The sequence below is a fragment of the Panicum virgatum genome, chromosome 8N (assembly GCF_016808335.1).
Source record: "Panicum virgatum strain AP13 chromosome 8N, P.virgatum_v5, whole genome shotgun sequence".
Classification (NCBI taxonomy): domain Eukaryota; kingdom Viridiplantae; phylum Streptophyta; class Magnoliopsida; order Poales; family Poaceae; genus Panicum; species Panicum virgatum.
Genome location: NC_053152.1, coordinates 23,518,082 through 23,527,058, shown reverse-complemented (window position 1 = coordinate 23,527,058; position 8,977 = coordinate 23,518,082). Strand labels below are relative to the sequence as shown.

Sequence of the window (8,977 nt, the reverse complement as noted above, 5' to 3'; positions counted from 1 at the left end):
TCTAGGGTATCGTACTTTCCACGAGGAACGGGAGTGTAATGGTCTTCTAACTAGTTTACCCGGAGGAAGAGAGAAGGGTAGCCTTTGGGTAGTGTGGTTGTCTAAGAGAAGAGATCATCCCCTGGCTCTACCTCCCCTGGCTGGCTAGCACGCCCGTTTCATCTGGTTTGTGGGCCCTTTTTGTAAGTGAAACACAGGTAACTATCTCCTATGCTTTTCTTGTGCGTTCACTTATGTTTTATTTTGTATTGCACCTGTGGGTGCCTGCAGATCATAATTCACCAAAACTCGTGGAATTGATTAGCTAAAAGCCCTAGAACTAAGTTTGGTGATTGGAATGTTATGAAATGCTGCAGAAGTTGACAGTTGATTTTAGGAGTTAAGGACCGTCAACATCGGTCCTTGTGGCATCCCAAAGGCGATTCTGCTTGGCTCGGGGTGAAGTTACTCCAGGGTTCATCGCTCTGTATTCTTACCGAGTATTGTAGTTTTCTACGGGGTATCATACGTAGTTAGACTGCAGTAGTAATCAATAGCGTAGACGTGGTCTGGGCTAGGGGTAATCCTTCGTCTGCCTTATATCCCACGGTTTGTTAGAGGTAGGCCATAGGTGGTGACAGCCCAATTGGTCCTTCGTAATCCTCCACGTTTGGATATAGCGTAGAGCTATTTGCCAGAGTCGCCTGGCAGACCAAGCATAAGCCGGTGCCCGAAGTGAGTATTGTGTCCGAGAGATCGACCTTTAACTCAGCTATGCTGCTAACTTAGGAATCCTCTCTACCTTTCCCATCTATCTTGGTGTGTCCTTGGACTGACTAGAATAGGAGTTAGTGCACATATGTTCCCTGTGGATTCAATAACTCTTGGAATACTCTAAGGTGAAAGCTACATCGATATTCGTGCGCTTGCGGATTTATTCGTGACACTAAAATACCCAACAAGCTTTCTGGCGCCGTTGCCAGGGAATGATTGCTATATCTTTCTTCTTATCTAGCATCCTCATATCTTTTGCTTTTATTTACTTCTACCTTGACCCCCGCTACCCATGGAGAAGCTATCCTTTAAAAGCCTCTCTATCCTACGTGATTTAATCACGATCCATTTCAATTTTCTTTCTGCTATTTTTACCCACGCTACCCCGGAGCAACCTTCTATCCAAGATCTGTTGGCTCCTACAGGCAAGTTCCTTGAGCCACCATCCACTTCTACATCCGGCTAAGGACTCTGTCCTGACCTTCTCGCTTTGGTTCAGAAGCTTTCCTTCTCTGGGTTAAGTAGCGAGAAGCAAGACCACCATCTGCGGGAGTTCGAGCAGCTTTGTTTGCACTTTGCCTCTACAAGCATGATGCAACATGTCCTCGAACGGAAGTTGTTCCCCTTCACTCTTAAAGGGAAGGCTGAGCGATGGTACATGCTTGCTGCAAACGATGTGAATGGCAGCTAGGACCACATCATAAGGAGATTCTATATTCCTTTCTTTCGGCAAAATGAGAAGGAAACTTTAGGAGCAGCATGGGCTAGATTTTCATTTTTAGTAAAATCTGACCCTACCCAGTCGACACTCCATCCTTTGTTGCTTTGGAAATTCTATAAGAGTCTCGACAAGGGATTCGCTGATTATCTCGACTGCATCTCTAGAAGAGTACCCCTCCAAAGATTCCCAGTTGAGGTTAATAAAATCCAAGATTATTTTATCGAATATACCTCCTTGCCAGCCGAGTCTAATCCTCTCTGAGAGGAGTGTGAGTCGACCCATGAGGATTTTCCAGTGGCTGAACCCAAACCTTCACCTTCCATACCTCTAGATTCAGCCGTAGAATCCTCACCTAAACTAGGTTCATTGGAGGAAGAAGAAATTCGACCCCCAAAGTCCCATTCCTGATTCGATGATGACCTATCTAGAAATCCAAGAAACACCTCGAATCTCATAGATTTCCATTTAGGGAAGGAAATCTCTTCTTCCCAGATCGCCACAGCCACAAACTATATGGCAGAACCATCCCTTGATTATGAACTGATTGAAGAGGTAAAGGGAATTCTCCTAGTTGACTTACCAGAATCCCTCCTTGGAAAAGTAGCTGAAAAGTTCATCGAGAAGGAGGACGATCCTGCCAAACTCGTAGATATATATGTGTTCGAGATTCCCCATAGTCCTCCAATCAAGTTTGAGCCTCTTCCCGCTGGCCTAGAATATGTTGTTCTTGACAATGATCGAGACACTACTCTGACCTTCCATGATGCATCTCTTGAGATGGAGAATCAATGGGCCATGGAATTTTGTGAGGCGCCGACTCTGGAATATGAAGGAAAGGATTCCATAGATGAGGATGGGAACTTCAATATGGAAATACCACAAAAACCATGCTTATCCAACGCCATTCCAGAGTTAGGCACGCATAGTGCCCCGTACACACATGAGGACTACAACCATCTTAAGGTCCTCTTCTGCAAAATCTTCAGAAGGTTGGTTGTAGATGTATATGTTTATCATAAACATTGTAGATTTCGTGTTGCATTATGCCACTAACCTTGTAGCTAGCCTCAACAATTGGTGGTGAAACAATGACCCGTCACCAATGATAGATGCAAGAACTCTCAAGATCAAGCTTACGACCATAAACAAAGCACTGCCGGGAGATAACCTGGATTATCATTTATTTATTTCCCTGTTTAAAAAAAAGAGCATGTTCTAGGATATAGATTTCCTTCGGGTATTTTTGGTCCCTAACCATTCCAGGTGGAGATAAAAAAGAGCGACGGATAGGCGACACCTATGAACATGAGCTAAACCGAGTATGAAAACCATGGAACATCTTGGTGAAGGAACGACTACGAAATGTGACTTGGACTCCACACACTTGAGTTTTGTTGCCAAGCAATGCAAACTCCAAATGTGGGGGAGGTACATGCGCATCCTAAGTAAGTTCTTTTCATACTATTCTTATCATGGGTTGGAAATAGTGTTAGTTCTTGCATCTTGCTCTATAAAAAAGAAAAAGTATCCTGCTTTCGACATTAAACAAAGCCCTTCCGGGAGGTCGCCCGGGGATCACCAAGTTCGTGCTCATGCTTGTCTATCTTTGAATAAAGCTCAATCATGCCTCATGTAACCTTTATCTATTCTTGTATGCTCTAGTTTGAATGTGTGCCATGGAACATATGAATTAAGCATGGTGCTTAGGTTAAAATGCTTTCTTCAATTAAACAAAACATATAGTTTAGTTTGATTGATGAGCCTAGAGTTAATACTTCATAAATATTGGTTGTATATGTGGACTAATCCCTGCTGGACAACCTTTAAATCCAAATGGGAGAGTCATTGAGCTCAATTCGAGTGAGGAGGTAAGTTGAGGCATTGGATTCATGTTGTACAACAATCTCATGTTGATGCAACATCAATTTAACCTTGCTTGAGTATGTTTTATGGTGAGAGTAAATTTAGTTCGAATAATTTTTTTAGGGCTCCCTAGTTTTTAAAACCGGCAAAGCCATTGTTTTCTTTTCATCATTTTGTTTGAGTACAGCACTAGGTACAAGCACAAGTGTGGGGGAGATTTCTCAAGATCATCATTGACAGCTTGGGGATCTTGTTAATACTTGTTAGTGACCAATTTCAAGCGTCAATTTGATCAGAAAGTCTTAAGAGTTTAAATACTTTACATGCATATTTATCCAAAATAAAGTCTTAACTCACTATGCTCCTAAAACTCATACAATGTTGGAAAGAGAACTAAAATGTAGGTTGTGAGCACCTTATGATCCACGGAGAAAATCATCGACCAATCAGAGTGTAGAATTCAAGCTCACATGGATCAAGAGGCCCACATTCAGCATCAAACCAACATATCAAAAGGGGAGGCACGTGGAAGAAGGATAATGAGACACATGGCAGCCTACCCGAAAAGATTGAAGGCGGTGAGGCTCAGTGGACTGTCGGCGGACCAGGTCCGCCGACCAGCCCACTGTGCCACCGACTATTTAGTCATATAGACTTATCTTACAGTTATTTATATTTCCATAATATATGTCCTGTGATGTCAGACCATAGAATTTATAATTAGTTTGCTGTGTTACTATATGCTTTGCCTGGTTATAGACTTAGTTCAAGTTAACTTTTACATGCTCCAGTATTCGTATGTTTGCGCTAGTATGATGTCTGTCCATCGAAGGGTGGAGGCTCCGCGCAGAATACTATAGTATCACTTACTAGTGTAGACATGGTATCTGGGTTAGTTAAGTGTTGCTGGATGTCGCCCTTTCCGACGGTTCATAGAGGTAGCCTAGAGGTGGTGACAGCCCTGTTTAGTACCATCGTAATCCTCCACGTTCGGTTAGGGGGATAGGATGGTATAAATGTCTGTGATGGCATGACAGTCATATTTGCCAGCCATTTGCACAGTGCTCCCGTGTTTTTGGCATAACTTGATAGTTCCTAACCAACCTATGTAAAGTATATAATGCTAGTAAACAGTATAGATAATTAAAAAACATTAGATAGACCTTGACTAACTAACTTCGGCCTAGTAAACAGTGCAGGTGGTTTTGAACTAATTTTGCAGGTTTCAAGTACACTTTGGCCCGACATAAATCGCAGAAATTATCAGAGTACCGATTCAGGGTCAAATGGACCAAGTGTAGCCCAAGAACAGAGTTCAGACCACTCAAGACAGGCCAAGCCCAACTGGGTTATGACAAGGAGGCCCAGGACAGCCTGCTGGACGAAGCTGGGGGCGGCTGGCCCACCTGGCAGGCCGACCGACCTACTGGTCGACCGACCAGGCCCATGGGCCCCACCGCCTCAGTTTCGACACGTGGCGCCTCCCTACTGGTTGCTTAAGTCGGTTCCAGGTGTTTCAGCCCGTGGCTCCCTCCTATAAATACAAGGGGAGGGGGTAGAGGAATGGACACACACACACACACACACACACATCACACCCTCTCATCTCACCTTTCTCCCTTGGAGCTTGAGGCCTTCATCCTAGATTCTTAGGTAGACTAGGAGGTGTAGAAGAAGAGGAGGAGAGTGAGGAGGAGTCGGGGGAAGTGCCGGGTCTGTCGGCACTCTTCCCCGCTTGTACCTCGACGGATGCTTATTCGGTTGTAAGTGTTCGAGACTTTCGTTGTTTGTTTATTTGGAATTAGAGTTTGGATCGCAAGTTATCATCTCTGCCTTATATTAGTTGATATGTATGCTAGCGAGCAGCATTTGATCTTAGCTTAAGACCCCAGATAGAAAAGGGTAGTCTTGGCCAGGGCTAAGGTTAGTAGGGAAAGGCGTAGACATGGTGTCTAGGCTGGACTATACCACTCAGTTGTCTGATAGTCCCACGGTTTGCAGAGGTAGCCGGCAGGTGGTGACAGCCCTGTTCGAGCCTTTTAGTAATCCTCCACGTTCGGATATCAGATAGAGTACATATTGGAACTACCAGTATGCATAAGTTGTTCAATACCTTTAGCTCGAAGTATAACGGCGACGTGATCTCTTCTTCTAGGCATAGATTCTAGATATAGAAAGTCCTCTCTTCTGTCTTCTCCACACCGACGCGTGTGTCCTTGGATGAGCCTGAACCTGTAGATAGCGTACTCATGTTCCTCAGTGGATACGATACCCTGGAATACTCTTGGGTGAAAGCTACAGCGGTATCCGTGCGCTTGCAGATTTTATTCGTGACGTTGCAAAATACCAACATGAACCAAGGTGTTCCTCGCGAAGTTCTTACCGACAGGCAAAACCAACGCCCTCCATGGAAGGATTTCAAGTTTTCAGCAAGCGTCCAATGAGATCATTCCTGAAGCTCGGGAGCGACTTCAGGAGTACATTCTAGAGTGTCCACACCACAGGATGGATAATTGACTCATATTACAAAGTTTCTACAACTGGCTGACACAGACAACCCGTGACCATGTAGACGTTGCTACTGGTGGAGCTTTCTTCTCACTGACCCCTGAAAGAGCTACATCTCTACTTGAGAAGATGGCTTCCAACCAAGGTTGGTGCGATGATTGACTCCAATCACGTCAGCGAGGCATGCACATTGTCAAGAAAACAGACATGCTCGCTGCAAAAATTGATCTCATCCTCATGAAAATTGAGGGCTATCCACAAGGCAAGGCACAAATACAAACACTTCAAGCCTTAGATGCTCGCATGACTTTCGAGGTCTGTGAAAATACTTCTGCCAGAAGCGACCACCAAGCCCTGTCACTCCTACGGATCCCTTAGAGGAGAATTTTCTTCGGGAGACAGTTCAAGAGTTGACAACATTGATCAGCAACGAATGGCTGCAGGAAGGAGAGTCATCCGTATCTCCAATTTATCTAAACTCTCCCTCCACATCATTCCATTGCCGTCTCCAAAATCAAAATGTGGACGCTCTTTATAGTCCCGCTGTTGGAGCTAATCTCATGTTAGATGAGTTTGCCTTAGCTTTTCTAGGCAATTACAAGCTCACTCCGACAGACAGACAGCTCAAGAGACCTTCAGGTTCTCTTACAAGCAGCTACGGGATAATCACCGATGTGCCATTATGGCACAATGATGTTAAAATCCGTCTAAACTTCCATATCTTCGAAGATCTCAACTTCGACTTCTTGATAGGACATCCCCTTAAAGCTCTCTTTTCGGATGTTCCTAAGGACGGATGTTTAAACATCAAGTTAGGGAAGGACACATTCCACATCCCCGTGGATCGAGCATTGACATGCTCAGTGGAGGATCTCCCTATTCCAGAGCCAATCGAGGAAATAATGGCCACTTCCACCTCCGAGTTTTTTGACTTGGGCCTCGAGGAGGATATCGAGGAAATGTCGGAAGAAGTCAGCGATGCAGAAGAAGAATCCGGTGAAACTTCTGAATTGCTCGCGACTGAGATGCCATCACGACCTCCGATTGAGCTAAAGACTTTACCTTCAGGGCTTAGATACGCCTTTCTGAATAGCGATGTAGAGTCTCCCGTGATCATCAGTGACAAACTCTCGGAAGAGGAGACGGATAAGCTCATCGCTGTTTTAGAGAAGCATCGATCGGTCTTAGGCTATACCCTACAAGACCTCAAGGGCATCAGTCCTGCCCTCTGCACCCACCAAATCCCATTGAATCCCGCAATAGCACCTTCTAGGGAACCCCAAAGAAGGTTGAACAATGCTATGAGGGAGGTGATAAAGAAAGGGGTTCTTAAACTCCTAGATCCTGGAATTATCTATCATGTTCCGCATAGTGAGTGGGTAAGCCCAGTCCAAGTTGTGCCCAAGAAAGGAGGCATGACAGTGGTGGAAAATAGCAAGAACGAGCTAATTCCCCAACGAACTGTCACGGGATGGAGGATGTGTATAGATTACAGAAAACTCAACAAGGCCACTAAGAAGGATCACTTCCCACTACCTTTCATCGATGAGATGTTAGAGCAGTTGGCGAAGCACTCCTACTTCTGTTTCCTTGATGGCTATTCTGGTTACCATCAAATACCCATCCATCCCGAAGATCAGAGCAAGACCACGTTCACATGCCCCTATGGAACATATGCCTACCAACGAATGTCGTTTGGGTTATGTAACGCACCCGCGTCGTTCCAAAGGTGCATGATGTCCATTTTCTCCGACATGATCGAAGAAATTATGGAAGTTTTCATGGACGACTTCTTGGACTATGGGGCGACCTTCGATCATTGTCTAGAAAATTTAGACAAAGTCTTGCAGAGATGCCAAGAAAAGGACTTGATCCTCAACTGGGAGAAATGTCAGTTCATGGTCCGTGAAGGCATCATTTTAGGACACTTGATGTCCGAAAGAGGGATAGAGGTGGATAAGGCGAAGATTGAAGCCATTGAACAACTTCCGCCACCCATCAATGTGAAAGGAATCAGAAGCTTCCTTGGCCATGCCGGATTCTATCGAAGGTTCATCGCAAACTTCTCCTAGATTGCTAGACCCCTCACAAGTCTCCTAGCCAAGGATGCTCCTTTCCAATTCACAGATGAGTGCCATAAAGCCTTTGACACGCTCTAAAAGGCACTCATCTCAGCTCCAATCATTCAACCCCCAGATTAGAAGCTCCCGTTCGAGATCATGTGTGATGCTAGTGATTACGCAGTGGGGGCCGTACTTGGTCAAACCAAGGATAAGAAGCATCACGCGATCGCGTACGCAAGCAAGACACTTACTGGAGCTCAGCTCAATTATGCCACAATAGAAAACGAGCTCCTAGCAGTTGTCTTCGCTATCGACAAGTTTAGATCCTATTTAGTGGGTACCAAGGTCATCGTCTATACAGACCATGCCGCACTCAAGTACCTCTTCACTAAAAAGGATGCTAAACCGAGGTTGATCAGATGGATTCTTCTACCCCATGAGTTTGATTTGGAAATTAAAGATAAGAAAGGAGTAGAGAATTCAGTGGCGGATCATTTATCGCGTATGACCAATACGAATACCCAAGACCCGCCGATAAATGACTTCCTACGGGATGACATGCTTCTCAAAGTAACAGCTTCGCACCCTTGGTATGCGAATATCATAAACTTCATGGTTTCAGGATATATACCCCCAGGGGAAAGCAAAAAGAAGTTAGTGCACGAGAGTAGACGCCACCTATGGGATGCACCATATCTGTACCGAGTCTATGCAGATGGGTTACTCAGACGTTGTGTACCTATGGCAGAAGGACAAAAGATCATAGAGAAATGCCATGCAGCACCATATGGAGGTCACTATGGTGTATTTCGCACTCAAGTAAAAATCTGGCAGAGTGGTTTCTATTGGCCATCTATGTATGAAGATACAAAGAACTTCATCCGCAGATGTCCAAACTGCCAGAGGCATGGAGGGATCACAGCTCGCGATTCAATGCCCCTGAACTACAATCTTCAGGTCGAACTTTTTAATGTCCGGGGTATTGATTACATGGGACCTTTTGTTAGATCCCAAGGATGCGAGTATATTCTAGTCGCCGTAGATTACGTCTCCAAATGGGTCGAAGCCA

The 8,977-nt window shown here is 44.9% G+C and overlaps 1 non-coding gene across 1 annotated transcript; it reads right to left on the bottom strand.

Moving 5' to 3' along the window:
* Positions 1 to 5,737: 5,737 nt before the first annotated feature.
* Positions 5,738 to 5,844, bottom strand: LOC120687085. The gene has a single exon (XR_005680585.1). It is a non-coding gene; the product is annotated as a small nucleolar RNA R71 (small nucleolar RNA).
* Between the last annotated feature and the right edge of the window lie 3,133 nt (positions 5,845 to 8,977).